Below are 16,352 nucleotides of genomic sequence, written 5' to 3'. Positions count from 1 at the left end.
CCCCCCCCGTCCCCGCTCCGAGTCTGCCGGCATGAGGAGGTGCTACCCGAGGGGACGATTGTTCAGCGATCCCGACCCCCCCAAACCTCCTCTGGCCTCGCCGGGGATGTCGGCGGAGCCGTCCGGCCCCGCGCACCCCGGTTCTCCGACGTGCGCATCCCACCACGGCTGCGGAGATGACGGAACACGAGCGAACCGTCCCCGCTTGGAATAATCCCCGACCCGCGGCGGCTCATCCCGAAACACGCGGCGGAGGCGCGTTTGCATCTCCCCGTCCTGGGAACCCGGCGCTATCCCGGGAAGGGGCTCCGCGGAGCCTCCGCGGGCAGCCGCCGTGCGCCGCGGCCGCAGGACGGGCCAAGCGCGGGAAGAAGAATGAAAAAAAAACCCAAACCACAAAGTTTCGGTGCTCCCCGCGGCTGCTGGGGCGTCCTCCCCGCCCGGAGCCCGTTACCTCCGCGGCCGCGCTCCAGCCGTGCCGCGCCGGTCCCTCCTCCTCCTCCTCCTCCTCCTCCTCCTCCTGCAGCGGCCGCCGGGAGGGAGGGAAGCGCATCCCCGCGCCCACCGCCGCGGAGCCGCGCGGCCGGACAGAGCCCCCCGCCCCCGGCGCGGCCCCCCGTGGGCTCGGTGACGTCACGGCCCGGGGGGGCGGGCGGGGCCGGACCCGCCGTACGAGCCCCCCCCAGACGGTGGGTGGTGAGCGGGGCTGGGGGCGGCTCCCCCATCCCCTCCCTTCCTCCCTCCCCCGCACCGCGAGGGGTTGCGGGCGCCCCGTCGGGGCCCGGCCTCCCGCCACCGCCCCCCGGGCGCTCCCCGGCTCCGCGCACGGTTTCCCGGCGAGCGGCAGGAACGTTTGGGGGTGGAATGGGCTTTTGCCTCCTTTTTTTTTTTTTTTTTTTTAATGTTTGCCTTTTTTCACCTTCTCCTCTCCCCGTCTGTCCCCCTCCCCCACTGTCTGAGCCCAAGCGCTTCCAAGAAAATGAATATTCTCGTTATAAATCCCGCGTCTTTTCGGAAACGGTATTTTTTAACGAATCTGGAGAAATTACAGGGTAACGGTGGAGGGAGAGAGAAAGTTGACTTCTTTCCACAGGCATGTCCTCACGGGCAGGAACAGCTGCTGGGTCAGTACGGCCATTCCCAAATACACCGGAGTCATTCACCGAAACTACTTTCAGAACCGCCCGGACTCAGTTTCTCTCTCCCACAAAGACCAACACGGCGCAAATCTTTTACTTTGTGGGAGTTTGGGGTGTGTGTGTGTGTGTTTGGTTTTGGTTTTGGTTTTTGGTTTGGTTTGTGGTTTGTTTTTTTTTTCCGTAATTATTTTATGCCCCTGATTAAGGAAAAAACCAGCCCAAAGCAACAAACAGACTGCAGCACGGGAGCGGTATCTGCCTTTTATACATATATATACATATATATATATGTATATATACACACACATATATATATGTTTAATAAAGTGAAACCAGTGCACGAAAAATGTAGATTTTTCCACAATCTACCTCCGAAAGGTGGTGGGTCCTAACTGCCTCTCTGTGCAGCGCAGGGTGAGGACGGAGTGACCCCCCCCCCACAACCCCACCGCCCCAAGGCAGGAAGCTAATACCACTCAACTCCGGTGCTTTCCAGAGAGGAAAACTACGGAACCGGCTATACCCGGGAAAATTAAAAACTCGTTTCTAGCTGAAACGGAGAGACATAGGGACCATCAGGTGTTTTCTAATACCCTTCTATTTTCTTTAAAAAAAAAATATTTGAACGTTTGCATCTCTCTTCTTCTTTCCATGCACATGACCGGTACTTCATATTTCTGCACATTTAGCTATGAGAACTTGGGGTTTGGTGGTTTGGGTTTTCTGGGTTTTGTTTGGCTGTTTTTTTGGAGGTTTGTTGTTTTGGCTTTTTTTTTTTTTTTTCCCCGGGCATCACAGATCCAGGCAAAAGTCTCTGCACTGACCTTTCCCAGGACAACCACGCTAAAGCTCATCCACTCTTTCCTCTATCCGAGTATTGCTCGGGTCCTCGCTAACTTTAATAATAATAATAGTAATACTAATAATATCACACTTCTCCTTATTACTTCCGTCACTTCTTATTAAACCTTGCTCGCCCCCATGTCGCCACTGTCGCACGGAGACTCCCCCCTTTCCCCTCCCTCCTACTTTTCCCCGATCCTCTCCTGTACGGAGCCTGCTGCTTTCGTGTGAGCAATGGCTATAAGCCTCACATTGGTGACATTTTAATCAATGCTTCCTAGCCAGGCTGACATGAATTTTACACTTCAAAACTCTCCTCCGTCACCTAATTGATTCAAATTGTTTTATTGGTTAAACCCGTGTCACACACTGTATGATCTATTACCACGCCACGGAGAAAATCTCCCCTCCTGTCTTCGCTCCCAGGTCGGCACCTGGAGGGACGGGGGTTTTTAGGGAGAAGCCGGCTGATCCTGTGGATGCTCAGTGCCTGCATCCCCGCAGCGGCCGCTGGGCAGACCGTTCCCCTCTCCCTCGGCCCCCCGGTGGCTTTTCCCCGGTAGTTCCCAGGAGAACCTGGGGATGGACAACCTCGCCCCAGGCTCTCAGCCCGGCGCTGGAAGAAGAGGAAAAGCGGTTGCAGAAGGCGAAAGGGATGAGAGGGTTTTGCAAAGCGCCTTCAACGAAGCAACCCACAGAACTGCGTTCTCGCAGCCCGGGAGAAGTGGAAAACTCAGGCTCAGGACGGGGGCGTCAGTAGCCGGCGTCCGCGTTTTATTTTGTGGTGACTAAACGAAAAGCAAAAATAAATCGGTTTTTCTTCACCTGCTCAGTCCTATGGACCCTCATAAATTCCATTGTAAAAACTGAGTGGCTTTTGCCATTCCCTTTAAAGGGAAAACTGAAACCCCTGGGTCAGAGTGTCCTAGTCCCCGCCGTGGCAGAAGAGGGTGGAAGACCCTGCGTGCCGCACGGGCACTGCCTGCAGCCGCACCAAGTGCCCTCGGCTCGGTGGAGCTCACCGAATTTGGGGCAGACACTGACCCGCACCAGCACCGTAGAGAAGCGGGACAAGAATACACCGTTCTCTCCTTTTCCCTACTTAAGCCTGTTGGGATCGCTCGTGGGGGTAGCACGACCCCAGTAAGGGCATGGCGGGGGTGAGTTTGGTTTTATGGAGAAAGGTCCGTCCACCCAGGGGCCAGGCGGATCCCGCAGGTGTTCCCCAGGCCGGGGAGGCCCGACGGGGCTGCTCCAGCCGCCGCCGACCCCATCGGTGCCTCCGCGGGCCGGCTGGAGCCCATCCTGGACCCTGACGAGAGGCGGGAGGGAGTCCCCGTTTGAGGTGGGGTGTCCACACTCCCTACCACGGGCAGGTGCAGACCTGGGCTCCTGTCCTGTTGTCCACTCCAATTTCTTCCGTTCATTTCGTTATTTGTCTTGGAGTCAGCTCATAAGAGAGGAACGGGGGAGGTGGACAAACTTCTCACAGAAGCCTGGAAGAGCTAAACGCGATTTTTCCCTCTTCTGGCTCCTTTTCCCTCTTCTCTACCGCGATTCAGCCTTGGAGCGGCCGAGCGGGAGGCGACAGCAGCTCATCGTCTCGCTGCGGGTCGCTCCGTGTAGAAACGAGCAGCCGGGAAAAGCGGCCAAGTTCAAACCACCCCAACCCACCCTCACGGCCTCTATTTACTTCCACAGCGCTTAAATATTGTAGCAGAGAGGCCACGGGGGGCAAGATAACCGTGGCGCGTTTAAAAAACCACAAAACAAAAAACCAACCCCAAAGCGGATCCATCCCCTCCTCCCACTCCTCCACATCCCATTGAAAGTTGCAGCCGTGTAAGTAGCAGACACACAAGGTATCGTTGTAAAATCTCTTCTCCTAACAAAATTTAGGCAGCAAAAGTGTTTGTTTTTTCTTTCCTCTTTTTTTTTTTTCTTTTTTTTTTTTTAATACTTATCGTGTAGATTTTGCTTGCATTGCTTGGTCTAGAGCGAAGCTCTTTGCTAAGTAGTATTTTTTTTTTTTAATCGTAGTTTATTATGTTAAGCAGAAAGGGCATTTGGAACAGAGGTGGTCCCATCTGGAAAACCCCGGAGCTCATTTAGATCACATCACTTCGGGCTTTTGTCTCTGCTCTTGAATAACCCAGCTAGACACAACAAAAGGGCAGAGATCTCTACGTGGAGTTTTTCAGTGGCAGGAGGACGCCTCGGAAAGATACTTCTATAATCGTAATAACGAGGGGGGAACCGACTCAACGCGATCTTCTTCTGACTCTCTAAAGATACCGGGGAGAGTTCAGGGATGGGGCATTTCTAGGTAGTTTGTTATCCCTCCGGTAGCTGAAAACCAGCACGGCGGCTGAAGGGAAGGAACCGGAACGGCATCTTTTGTCTGATGGAGCTCTCTTAAACTCTCAATTTAATATGCTCCGAGCGATCCAAACCCGAGGTGGTCCTCGCCGAAGGTACGTGCAGACCTTAGCCAGGAGATGCGGATACCCCCGCAGGGGGAAGGCTGCCCGCCAGCCCCCACAGCGTCACCCACCCGAATAGAAACAGCACCCAAAAAGATGCGATTTGTGATTTTTATTTTGTCCTACGGGAAGCGACTGGCAACTCGGGAGGAGATGGGTGCTCCATAATCCGCCCGACAGCGCTTTAAAACGCGAGGGTGGTCATTTCTGTCCTGCCTGGGAATGGGGCGGCAGGGAGGAAAAGACATTAAAGTTTAGGTGTGCGTGAATTAACGCCCAAGGGGGAGGGGGGGGACCAGGAGGAGAAAAATAACCCAAACGAAAAAACCACCTCAGCTATGGATTTTTTTTTAAAACGCATAAATTAAAGCGCCCTGAACATGAGAAACGTGCCTCCTCCGAAGCATTTAAATGAGCGACGAGGGGAAGCGGGGCCCCAATCAGGCTGTGATGGGGAGCAGCGATCCCAAACTTCCGAGAGAAAAGTGACGAAGAGTCATCACGTCAGTAAATAATTCAATTTTGCGTCTTTCAGAACCCAGTAACCTTGGGTGTCTTAGAAAGCAGATTGTACAAACAGGCAATTAAGATGAGCACAGAGACTTTCAGAGGAGATATAATGAACCAGCTTTAATTACTATCTTGAAATTAAAAATGTAATATACAGATTTAAATTTATTTTCACCTAAATTGTGTATAAAATTATATGGCCCTTCCCCCCCCCCCCTTTTCCCAGGCTAAGAAACGAATTGCCACCAAGCTTGCCACTAAAAAGTCTGAAGTACTTTCCAAACCCTGTTCCCCAACACGCAGTAATAATGATACATTTATCATTACTGATGACCGCCCACTGGTTTATTATTGCTTTGTTGCAACTATTACAATCAAGAGATTTCTTTATTTACTGTTAACATTCACTTAAAGCTGAATGTTAATGACTCTTCTGAATTCACCAAAGACTTTTCCGTTATATTTCAGGAGTAGTTACGGTTTGGGTTTCAAAAACGGCAGAAAAGGAGGAGAGATGCTGGGTGGTGGTTTGCTACTGGTTTTTTATTTTATTTTTTTTTTCCTTCTTAAGAGGCTGTTTAAGAGGATTTATCTAAGTCGGATTTTCAACAAAGAGTTGCAAAAGCCTTGGCATAATGTACGTACTTGACTGTAGCTAATTATGAGTGTATTTTATTACAGGAGATTCATTCATTATTGATAAATGTTTGCAGTAACTTCCTGCTATGTAGAGTTGTATTTTATGAGGAATAAACAACCTATGGGGATTGGGATTGTTCGGCTTTTACGCTTCTGCACTCTTTGACAGTTCCCATTACCCTCTTCGGGGGCTGGCTTTTCACCTTCTCCCTCCGTACACCCAAAAGCAACTTTTTTCCTCTCCCCTCACCACCACATCCCCCTCGTTCCCCTGTCCCTCACCGTGATTTCGGGATTATTATATAAAAAAGAAGTGATTTGAATAGTAGAGCGTTCTACTATGGGCACGTTTCCCTAAAGCCAGGTCCATATAGGCGCCTCCGAAGGGTTGTATAGACCGTGATGAGCTCCCGCTCCGGGGCAGCCGATGGGCAGCAGCTGTGCAACAAGCACGCAACACACCGAGGAAGGGCTTGGAGGGCGGGGATAAGGGCTTTCCCGAGGGCTCCCCGCTTCTGCTCCCGCTCTCGGACCCCCAAATCCTTGGGGGTGTAGCCGGTAAAAAAAATAATAATGAACAATAATTTAAAAAACCTATCGATTTCCTCTGGCTTTTAAACATCGGAGCCACTGATTAATCGGAGCAGACGCCTCTCACAGGATGGTGGTAGCCTCTTATCCCACCTCTTCCCCAAAATAAGCCCCTTCCCGGGCAGGGAGGGTCGTTCCAGGGGAGAGAAGCCGAGCTGTCCGGGGGAGAGGCGCAGCGCTGCACACACACACACGCACCCCCCATCCCATTGCCGGCAGGACGCGGGATGCTGCGCGGGCGCGGAGAGCTCCGCGCATCCCCCTCCCCACGGGGCCGGGAGGTCCCCGCTTTGGACATGGGGACAAGCCAGCCCTACTCGTCCCTTCCGATCCCCAAACCTGGCCCAAAGTTGACGATTTGGTAGGAAAATAAACCCCTATATATATATATATATATATATGCATGTATACGAGACACGGGAACGAGGAGCCGCGCCGCTCCGAGCGCGGATCCAAACCATCGCCCCTTCCCTCCGCCGCAGCCCAAACTTGCGGGGAGCTCCTCTCCCCCACCGGGGCTCTCCCAGCCAGACCCCACCAGGCACCGGACAGCCGCCTTCCACTCGCTCCCCTACCCGCGACGGGCAGCAGGACCCCGCGACCTATCGCGACAGCAAAACGACATCGCTGTTTATTCCGGGCGGGGATGAATACACCCCAATCGAGAGGTCCCCACGCACCCCATCCCGCCCCAGCCCCACGCTCACCTGGACGCCCAGGCTCCATGGGCTCCCCGGGGCCGCGGCCGGCGCGGGGCCGCTGTCGCTGCGCGGCGCGTTAAGTTTGGCTCCCGCCTCTGCCGCGGCGGCTGTGCCGCGGGTGGGTCGGGTCTCGGACGCCTTCTAGCAGCCAGGCAGCGCCTTGCAAGCGGTGCGGGGAAGCCGCCCCCTTCCCCGGCCCCCTCCCCTCGCCGCGGGGGGAACGGGCGGCCGCCCCCGCCCCGCCGCTGCCCCGGGGCAGGTCCGCCCCGACGGCCGCGGAGGATGGGAGGAGGGTACCCCCCGCACCCTCCCGCCTAGAGGGGGGGCAAGAGGGACCCTGTTGCAGGGGAGGACTCTGGTCCCCCAAACTCCCCCCCGCCCCAAATTTCTCCTCTTCGCCCCCCAGTTTTTCCTTTCCTCCTTCCCTGCTTTTCCCGCTAAAAGGAATGCGGGCGAGTACCCCCAAACCGTGAGCGCTTTATGGGACGGCAGGAGGGGTGTCCCCCCCCGCAGCACAAGTCCCTGAGGAGGATAAAGGGATGGGGGGCACTGCCGCCTCCCCCAGCCCCCACACCCCTGCAGAGCCCCCGTCCCCAGCAAAAAGCTTCCCGCGGATCACTCGACGTGCGGAACAAGGCGGCTGCTTAAAAACACAAAGCCGAAGCCCTAATGAGTTCAATTACAATGTGGTAAACACATTGCCTCTACGCTTTAATTAAGCCGGCTGTCCAATTTTAACTCATTAGTAATTCATTAAGAGAACAGCCTTTAGCTGGCTGCAAGGAGAGGAGTTCCGAAGCTTGTGCGGTTACGCGCTGCGTATATCCCAAGGTATTTGAGGATGGGAGAGCGATGCGTGCCCGTCCTCCCACAGCTAAAGGGGCTCCTGGACCTCAAACGGGGATCACCTGTTGTCCTGGCTGCTGTAGGACCCCCCCTCGTAGGGGAAAAGAACCCGAAGATGTTGGGCTGGGTAGAAGAAGCGGAGTTCTGGGGTTACTAGGGACCCTCTGACTCCCTTCCCTAGGGAGAAGCCGGACAAACTTAAGGGTTGGGGGAGCGACCGCGGAGTCCCCGCGCCCCGTCTTAAAATAAGGAAAAAAAAAAAATTAACAGAGAAAGTATTTGAAACGTATCTGGGCCAAGAAACAGGTCAAATTTGCCCGAGAAGCAAATTTGGTTTGACGAGTGAACCCAGGGGTCGGCAGGGCCGGGTCCTGCCTCTGCGCCCCGCGGAGCCTGAGGGGAGCCTGAGGGCCGGGGCGATGTGAGATGCCGGGTGTGGGGGTGGGAGGTGCCCCCCAAAACACCCGTGCAGGAGCTCTCCCTGCCCAGCTGGGCGCACCCCGGCACCCCGCGCATCTCCGCCACGGTGTGGCGGCCGCTGCGGGGTCACCGCGACAAAACGGTTTGGGGTGGCCCGCGTTTCCTGCCACTTTTTTCCCCGAGGAGCGATGAGCCGCAGTGTCCCGCGTGTTCCTGCAGTGTCTCGGCTGTCCCCTCACTGTCCCCGAGCCCCGGGGATTTAGGGTTTCCCGCTGCAGCTACTGCCCCGTTAAGGATTAAGGTATTTTTCCTTCAAATACCTGTGGGGCGGCTCTGAGAGGGTCCGGACTGGACAGCCCCCAACCCTTCCCCAAATCCCATCCCGCTGGAATCGCTGCTGTTTGAGTGTTTACATTACGAGCGTAGTTACCGCTATAGCACAGCTCCAATAGGCAGGAGGTTGCACTTATTTTTCCAGACTAGTTGAAAGCTTCTTTTCTTTCGTTCTTTATTTATAGCTATCTTTGGTATTTAAAATCTGAATATGCAGAAGGATTTAGCAGACAGGAGCCCGTTCAGTCTCATCCTCCTTTACTGGTGCCAGGTGCTTCAGAGAGAGCCGCTCAAGATTACAAAAAACCTTTCAGAAATAAGTTTGGGTGGGTTTTTTATTGTCTGCAGTTTTTATTTGCTTATTTGTTTGCTTGACCGCAGACATTTGTCTGATCCTAGGCGGATTCGGAAGCCCTGATTTTTTTTTTTTTTTTTTTTGTCCTCCCTCTTTGTCTGGGCTCCTTGCGGTGTCCCCAAGTGCTGGGGGGCACTTGTCACCTCTGCCGTCCCCCCAACCAGGCTTAGGTCCAGCTCAGTGGAAGGAGACAGGGGCAGGACCTCTGGGCTACCATGTGGTGAAAGGCGGGCTTCAAACTCCAGGTCTGAGTTGTAAACGACTAAATCCCTTCTGAAGAAGCCTTTAGGCAGACATCTCAAGAAGAAACCCTTAATAAGAGTCGTCTCCTTTGGGGAGTAGATTGGGAGCAGTTATCTCTTTAAAGCAGTTTTTCTTTTTTTCACATCGCAGGCCCTCTCTGCCGTAGTCTTGATTTTCATTTGGCTCCAGGCTTGCAAAATCGGATTGCCTGGAATTAGGAGATTTGGATATTGTTCCTCTTGATGTCAAAGAATTTTTCTTTTTCCCCCCAAGAAACTATACCATAGATGCAGGATCAGGCCCCGGAGGAAGGCAAATCTGTGGGGACCTTACTCAGGGCTCAAAAGCAGTGATATTTAACCTGTTGCTCTGTTGCCTTTGCCACCTTCTTTTTATTACCAGATCTTTAAAGAAATTGCCCCAAAAGTGAAAAGAATGTGGCTTATCTATGCCCAGAAACATCCTCCACTCCTTCATCTTGACTTGCAAAGCACTGGTTTCTGGACACATAGGAGACAATATTTCTCCAGAGCCTCCTGGTATAAATCTAAAAATCATCTTGAAGCCAGTGGGCTACAATTCATTTTATTACCCCAGTGTTAATCTAGAATAGGTACATAAAAACTGTTAGGACAATTAATCTGAATTAATTTCCAAAGTGAATTAAATTAAATTGAATGAAGACCACCTGAATTCTGAATAAGAACAACCTTCACAGGGGTTTCACGCAGTTTAATTAATCCCCTTTTAAATTCTCACCTTCAGCTAATTTGGGTTATTTTCCTGAGTGTCCCCAAGTAGGCAAAAATCTTAGAGGTAAAAGTGGCTCAGGGGAATTCCTCTGGATTTACTCAGATGTAATTTAGAACAGAAATGTATCCTCTAATACTCTTTGACCATGGCACAGAAATGATGCGAAAGTAAAGGATATATAAATTGTGCTGCTGCACGAAGCTCAACTTTATGAAGGAAACCTTTCCCAAAAATTTATTTTTTTATTGTTTTTTCCGTTGCCCCTCTCCTTGTACCTCTGTGTGTATAAATGCATGTACATGTGTATTTATGGGTGTATACTCTATTTGACTTTGCTCTACTCGTTTAATCCATTAAAGGTTCTCCTCTGTGCACGTGAGACTCCCATTGAAGTTAAACTGGGAGCTAAAGAAACATCAGGATCAGCTGGCTGGGGGACAGTTTAGCACTGCACCTTCAAAGCTGAAATAGGACGACAAATCCGAAATCCATGGCCACTCAGGGCCCAGCAATCTAGGACAAAATTACAAAAGCAATGCTGTCTTTCAAAGAGCAAAACCCCTTCTACTGGCTGGGGAAGTTTCATCAGTTTTATAAAGGTTGTAGGTACGTTTTCCAAGCGATGTCACAATATTATCACAATATTGCTGTATTGTCAGTATAGTAGTCCTTTGCTTTTAATGGTCCTTGGTGAATTAAGGAGAGCAACTGGAGCAGGCGCGGGAAGGTTTCAGTTGTGTCCCCCCCAAAAGCCATTTCAAGCAGCTGAATTGTTATTTATTTCAGCAATATAAGGGGACTGCACCGGGCACCTGCTCTTTTTAAACAGTTATTTTAAGCATAAAGGAAATTATTCTTCCTTCCAAAACCGGTGGTTGTAGGACTCACGGGTTAAAGCTCCCTCCATCACATTTCGTAGCCAGTGCCATAGAATCATTCGATGGTTTGGGTTGGAAAGGACCTGAAAGATGGTCTGTTTCTAACCCCTCTGACACAGGGATGTAATGAGTCACTTTTTGGTACCTCTGAGATCAGACTCGCTGGGTCAGCGCAGTCTGCTTTGTGGAGGTGCTTGAGCTAAACAACCCAGGTTGTCACAATAACAGCATCAGTGAAACAACTCTTCAAATAACCACATTAGTGGGGTAAGGCATGGTGGTATGATCATGCCAGAGCCCACGCAGAAACCTGGACTTTCACTCCTTTGTACAATGAATTACTGCGTGACCTTGCAGAGAGCCATTTATAGACCAGCGTTTTAAAGATAAGCTCTCAAATAAGAGTGCCCTGTGAGTAATCTGGTGTGCTGCCCATCTGTCCAGACGGGGCATTTCTGAAAATCAATCTCCTTTGGATTGGGATTTCTCAGTTGACATACCTAAGTTGGAAAAATATGACATCTTCTTCAAGCCTCAATTTATGCACCTGGAAAGGATGTGTGAGTGTGTGCGTGTGAATGTGTTTAGGGAGCATCATTCATTTACCAGCATCTCAGAGAGATTTTATAAAAGGTAGCTGAGTTAAAAACTCACCCATATCCCAGCTTTCACTCTCACTTCTTTATAGTGCAGTTGAAAATAAATAAATAAATACCATAGCTAAAAGCATAATTGAAAAGCTACGTAAAAATTAAAGATTCCCGAGCATAAAGCAACTATGTAGTAACTCCATAATTTGACTGAGGTATTTCCAGACTCATCAGGACAGTGGATTGCTGCCAGTCTCTTCTTCTTGTCATCCAAATTTTAATTTCATGCACCACAAGGATGCCGTGAAAGAGGTGCTAGTTATTAGCCCATGGATAGCTCTGGACTGGCTCTCGTGGTCCTGTGGTCCTTGTGGTCTGCAGGAGACAACTGGAAGCCACTGGCTCAGTACAGAACCTGGTCCAACAGTCGTTGAAATGAATGGGACATTTTCATAATTTTGGAAGCATTTTGGGAAAAAATCAAGGCCAGGTTGGATAAAGCTTTGAGAAACCTGAGGTAGTAGAAGGTGTCCCTGCCCATGGCACAGGGTTGGAACAAGATGGTGTTTAATGTCCCTTCCAACTCAAACCATTTGATGGTTATATAACTTAAGGGAAAATGCTCCTACCAATTTGTTTGCCAAATTTAAACTCATAGCAACAACCCCATGGAGTCAGTCTTTACTATGGGCACAGGGGATTTTCAAAATAGGCAGCAGCAAATTTCATGGTACCCACATCTATTGTAAAAGGTGAGGAAGTGGCCTCAAGTTGTGCAAGGGGAGGTTTGGATTCGACGTTAGGGAACAGTTTCTTTATGGAAAGGGTTGTCCAGCCCTGGCACAGCTGCCCAGAGCAGTGGTGGAGTCCCCACCCCTGGAGAGATTTAAAAACTGTGTGGTTGTGGCATTTTCCAACACGGGTTAGTGGTGGCCTTGGCAGTGCTTCGGGAACACTTGGACTTGGTGATCTTAGAGGGCTTTTCCAATCTAAATGATTCTGTGTTTCTGTGATTCTTCTGCCTGATGCTCCCACCACCTCCCACCTGGAGTTAGGACCACTCACTTTGGCAAGGTGATGGCTTCTGCCTTGCCATCAGCTCACCTGAGCACCTCTACTTCTGCCTTGCCAATTCTTTTGTTGCTGCCATCCCAATAATTATAATTTAGGTATTTCCAGAGCCCAGGACTTCAGTCGTGTAACAGCAATTTCAAGGGGTGGTGAGTTTTCACCAGTGGCAGAACCAGTTTAATTCCCATCTTCCCTTTCCTCACACCCTGCCGATGTTTCCAGTTCCTCCGCGATGGTTTAGCTTCCCTTTATCTGTGATAACACATCTGTCTGCAGGGTCACCTTTCAGCCTCAAATAGCGAAATGCTCCAGGGCAAAAAAAAATTTCCTACCTCCACAAGAGGGGTGTTCCTCATCACAACAGAGAAACACAGAGAAGAGGCTTAAAAATATCTTCAGCCTATTTTGACATCAGGAAGAAATATGACAAGGATTTGTCCCTAACGTTCTTGTGAGTAAGACCCTATATTAGGTACCTTAAATAAGGTCTTTTATTTTACAGCATTGCTAACATACTTTAGTGAAATGATGTTTATAAATCAAGCAAGCATATAACTGATTTCAAAGAAGCACCATTACAGACTAGTTTGGCACAGAAATTAAAGTCTTTCTCATCTGCTTTTGTTCATGATTGTTAATTAATTGGCAGGTAATAAATATGGACACCAGTTTTGACAGCTCTGCAGCAGCAGAAATGCAAGGATATTATGGACTGGCTTTTCTGTTGTTATGCTATTAAGTCACAGTCCAATTCCCGGGAAAAAGCCGCCGTAGAGAAGATGTGGGAGGTGTTTTTGAAGTGGTGCTTACAAACCCTCTGCAGTCCAGCTGCTTTTTGTACAGCAGTGTGCCCTGACCTTGTTGGTTTGTCTCTTTTACAGTTCCAGCCCCAAAGTGGGGTGCATGGTTGAAGTCCTTGGTCAGGGTTGGAGTACACACCAGATCTGCAAGGCAGTCCCAGTCAACTCCTTGCCTTGTTACCAGCTGTTACTCATAGTCATGTGCAAGCCATGCAAGTGGTTTTATCTCACTTTGTATGAATTCACAGAATCACAGAATGGTTTAGTTTGGAAGGGACCTTAAAACTCATCTTATTGCAACTCCCTGCCATGGGCAGGGACACCTCCCACTGTCCCAGGTTGCTCCAAGCCCTGTCCAACCTGGCCTCGAATGTTCCAGGGATGGGGCAGCCACAGCTTCTCTGGGCAACCTGTGGTGGGACCTCACCACCCTCACGGGGAAGAATTCCTTCACAATATCCGACCTAAACCTACTTCCTTTCAGCTTAAAGTGATTCTCCCTTGTCCTGCCAAGTTCTCCCCAGAACAAACCTAAGTGCCCATCATTGCAGGGATTGAGGAGATCTCTCTGGTGCCTAGTTTGCTGCTGGATTATGCAACAAGACCTTTGCATGACTAGATTTGGGGGATATGGATTAATTCATAGGACAAATCCTCAAGAGAATCTTTAGAAATAGTGTAACAATTTTGGAGGATCAGTGCCGTAGTTCCACTGCATTCCAGTCACACTAAGTGCACTGACAAGTGGGTAACTGATTAATAGTGACGATAAATAAGGAGAAAAGTGCAATAAAAGTTGCTAGGGCACTGGGATGAAGTGAGGATACAGATGCCTGGACCATGCATTGTGCTTTTACCTCATGAATTCCTGTCCTAGGAAATAAACCCATAACACTACATGGTGAGACACCCCTCTGCAACCCACTCTCCCCAAGCTCTCTGGTCCTCACTCTAACAAGTGCCACTTCCCCTGCAGATAAGGCAGATACGTGTCCCCCTTGGGGAGCCAGGAAAGGCAGTTTCCAGTCCCCCAGGGACAAATTCGGAGAAGATCTCCTGGATATTCAGTCAGCCACTTCTAACTTGAAAAGGCGTCAGTTTCCCAAACCTCACTAACAGAAGAAACATTGTAAGTGTGTCCCTTTGGCTGAGTTCGAGGAAGGGAGGAGTTAGAGCATTTACTTTGCCTATTTATATTTGCTGCTGCCAAAGGAAGAGAAAGACCATTAGCAGCTCAACTGGTCTTTTGCCATTGGAGCTAAACACCTTTAACCCCAGAGGGCTTCACAGCAGTAGGAAAAACCCCATGCTTGCAAGGTCTCCAGCCCTTTATTACTTTTTTCCATCATGATTACTTTGGCTCCAGAAAGTTTTAATACCGTTCAAAATTCAATCCAGTTTTATTGACATCTCTAGTTTTGCCAAACAGTTAAACTGAAGCAGACAGCATGAATTTCAGTCAATCAATATTCATTTAAAACTGGACACCCATATGTAAGCACACTCTCTCCTTGGCAATGAGTAAGGAGGCTGAACAATCAATCCACACTTGTATTTAAACTCGGCGACTGTATTTTCAAAAACCCCCACATAAGGCAAAATTGAATGGTTGAATAAGGCAACATGTGATTTCTGTTATGTTATTATTAATAATTAATAATTCACTTAATAACACAGCAGGAGCCTAATCCAAAACCCACTGATGTCAATAGATTTCTTTCCAGTGCTCTCAGTAGCACCGAAACAGACACAAAAGCTCAGGTTTTTCACAGTATTTAAGCACCCACATCCCGTGCTGAACTCAGATACCTTCTGCTTCATGGCCTCCTGACCCAGAACAAGGCAGTAAAGTGTTTGTGATACGGTATGGTGAATAATGGGATATGGTGAATGTATGGTGAGTAGTGGAGAGTGTATCAAGAGCAGTCTATCTGCATGTGAGAGGGCTAGATGTAAATTTTGGCCTTGCTGCACTGATTGAATATGTCCACCTCTTCTATAATGCATATACACCCTTATATAGATGTGTGCATATATATATATATATATACACACACATACACATATATCTGTAAGACTTGTGTTTATTCTGTCATACTTCAATATCACAAGCAGATTGCATGAATTATTGACAGGCTGAGAGAGCTGGGGGTGTTCAGCTGGAGAAGAGAAGGCTCCAGGGAGATCTTAGAGGCCCCTTCCAGTGCCTAAAGGAGCTCCAGGAGAGCTGGAGAGGCACTTGGGACAAGGGATGGAGGGACAGGACAAAGGGGAATGGCTTCCCACTGCCAGAGGGCAGGGTTAGATGGGATATTGGGAAGGAATTGCTGGGATAGTGGAAGGTGCCCCTGCCTACGGCAGAGGGACGGAATGAGATGGTCTTAAAGATCCCTTATAACCCAAAGCATTCTGTGATTCTGTGATTAATAGCTATCATACCTTTTCTACATCCCCATTTTAGGCTCTGGCCCTGTGCAGTCAGAGTCTGATGTGTAAAAGATAAGAAGATCCAGGAAACAGCAAGCTGTTAAGTTTACTTAAAACTTTCCCTGGCCTTTTCCTGGCTGCCATCAGCATCTTTAAGGGCAGCTTCTGAGAAGTCCTGTGGCAGCAGACACCCGGGCCCTGGACAGCTGGACCTTAAAGCAAATATTATGGTTGTTATTATTACCATTTTGCCTCCCTAATTAACTGGTTGGGCACTTGCCAGCTCTTTCTATCTGTATTGCAAGGGTTGTTTCCATTGGGTTTAGGCAGACAGTCTTACTTTAAGATCCCTATTGATCAGCTGCCATTCTCCCATGGTTAAAGCACTCCTCTTGGGGAACTCTCTCGTGTTTTAAGTGCACACAGTTACTCTCATGACTGGCTTGTAAACAGGTTTTAATGGGGCTATTAGTGTAAAAGGACAGGAAACTTTCAAAAACAGCCTTTTAAATATTCATGAAGATGTTTAATCTGGTGCTTAATCACCACTGTTTGCATATCACAGAAGTGGGGGGCAGCAGTGCGTCGCTGTTGACTCCAACAGGACATTGATAAACGCTTTCAGACCCACAATTAAAGCCCAAATGGCAGCCAAACCCTTAGGTTTTGCAAAAGGCTCCACCTTTTGCAGAACTCTCCAAAACCGGTGTCCAAGGAGAGCATCAGCTCC

The sequence above is a fragment of the Pseudopipra pipra genome, chromosome Z (genome assembly GCF_036250125.1).
Source record: "Pseudopipra pipra isolate bDixPip1 chromosome Z, bDixPip1.hap1, whole genome shotgun sequence".
Taxonomy (NCBI): domain Eukaryota; kingdom Metazoa; phylum Chordata; class Aves; order Passeriformes; family Pipridae; genus Pseudopipra; species Pseudopipra pipra.
The sequence above is the reverse complement of the archived record's forward strand: the minus strand, read 5'-3'. Positions refer to the sequence as shown.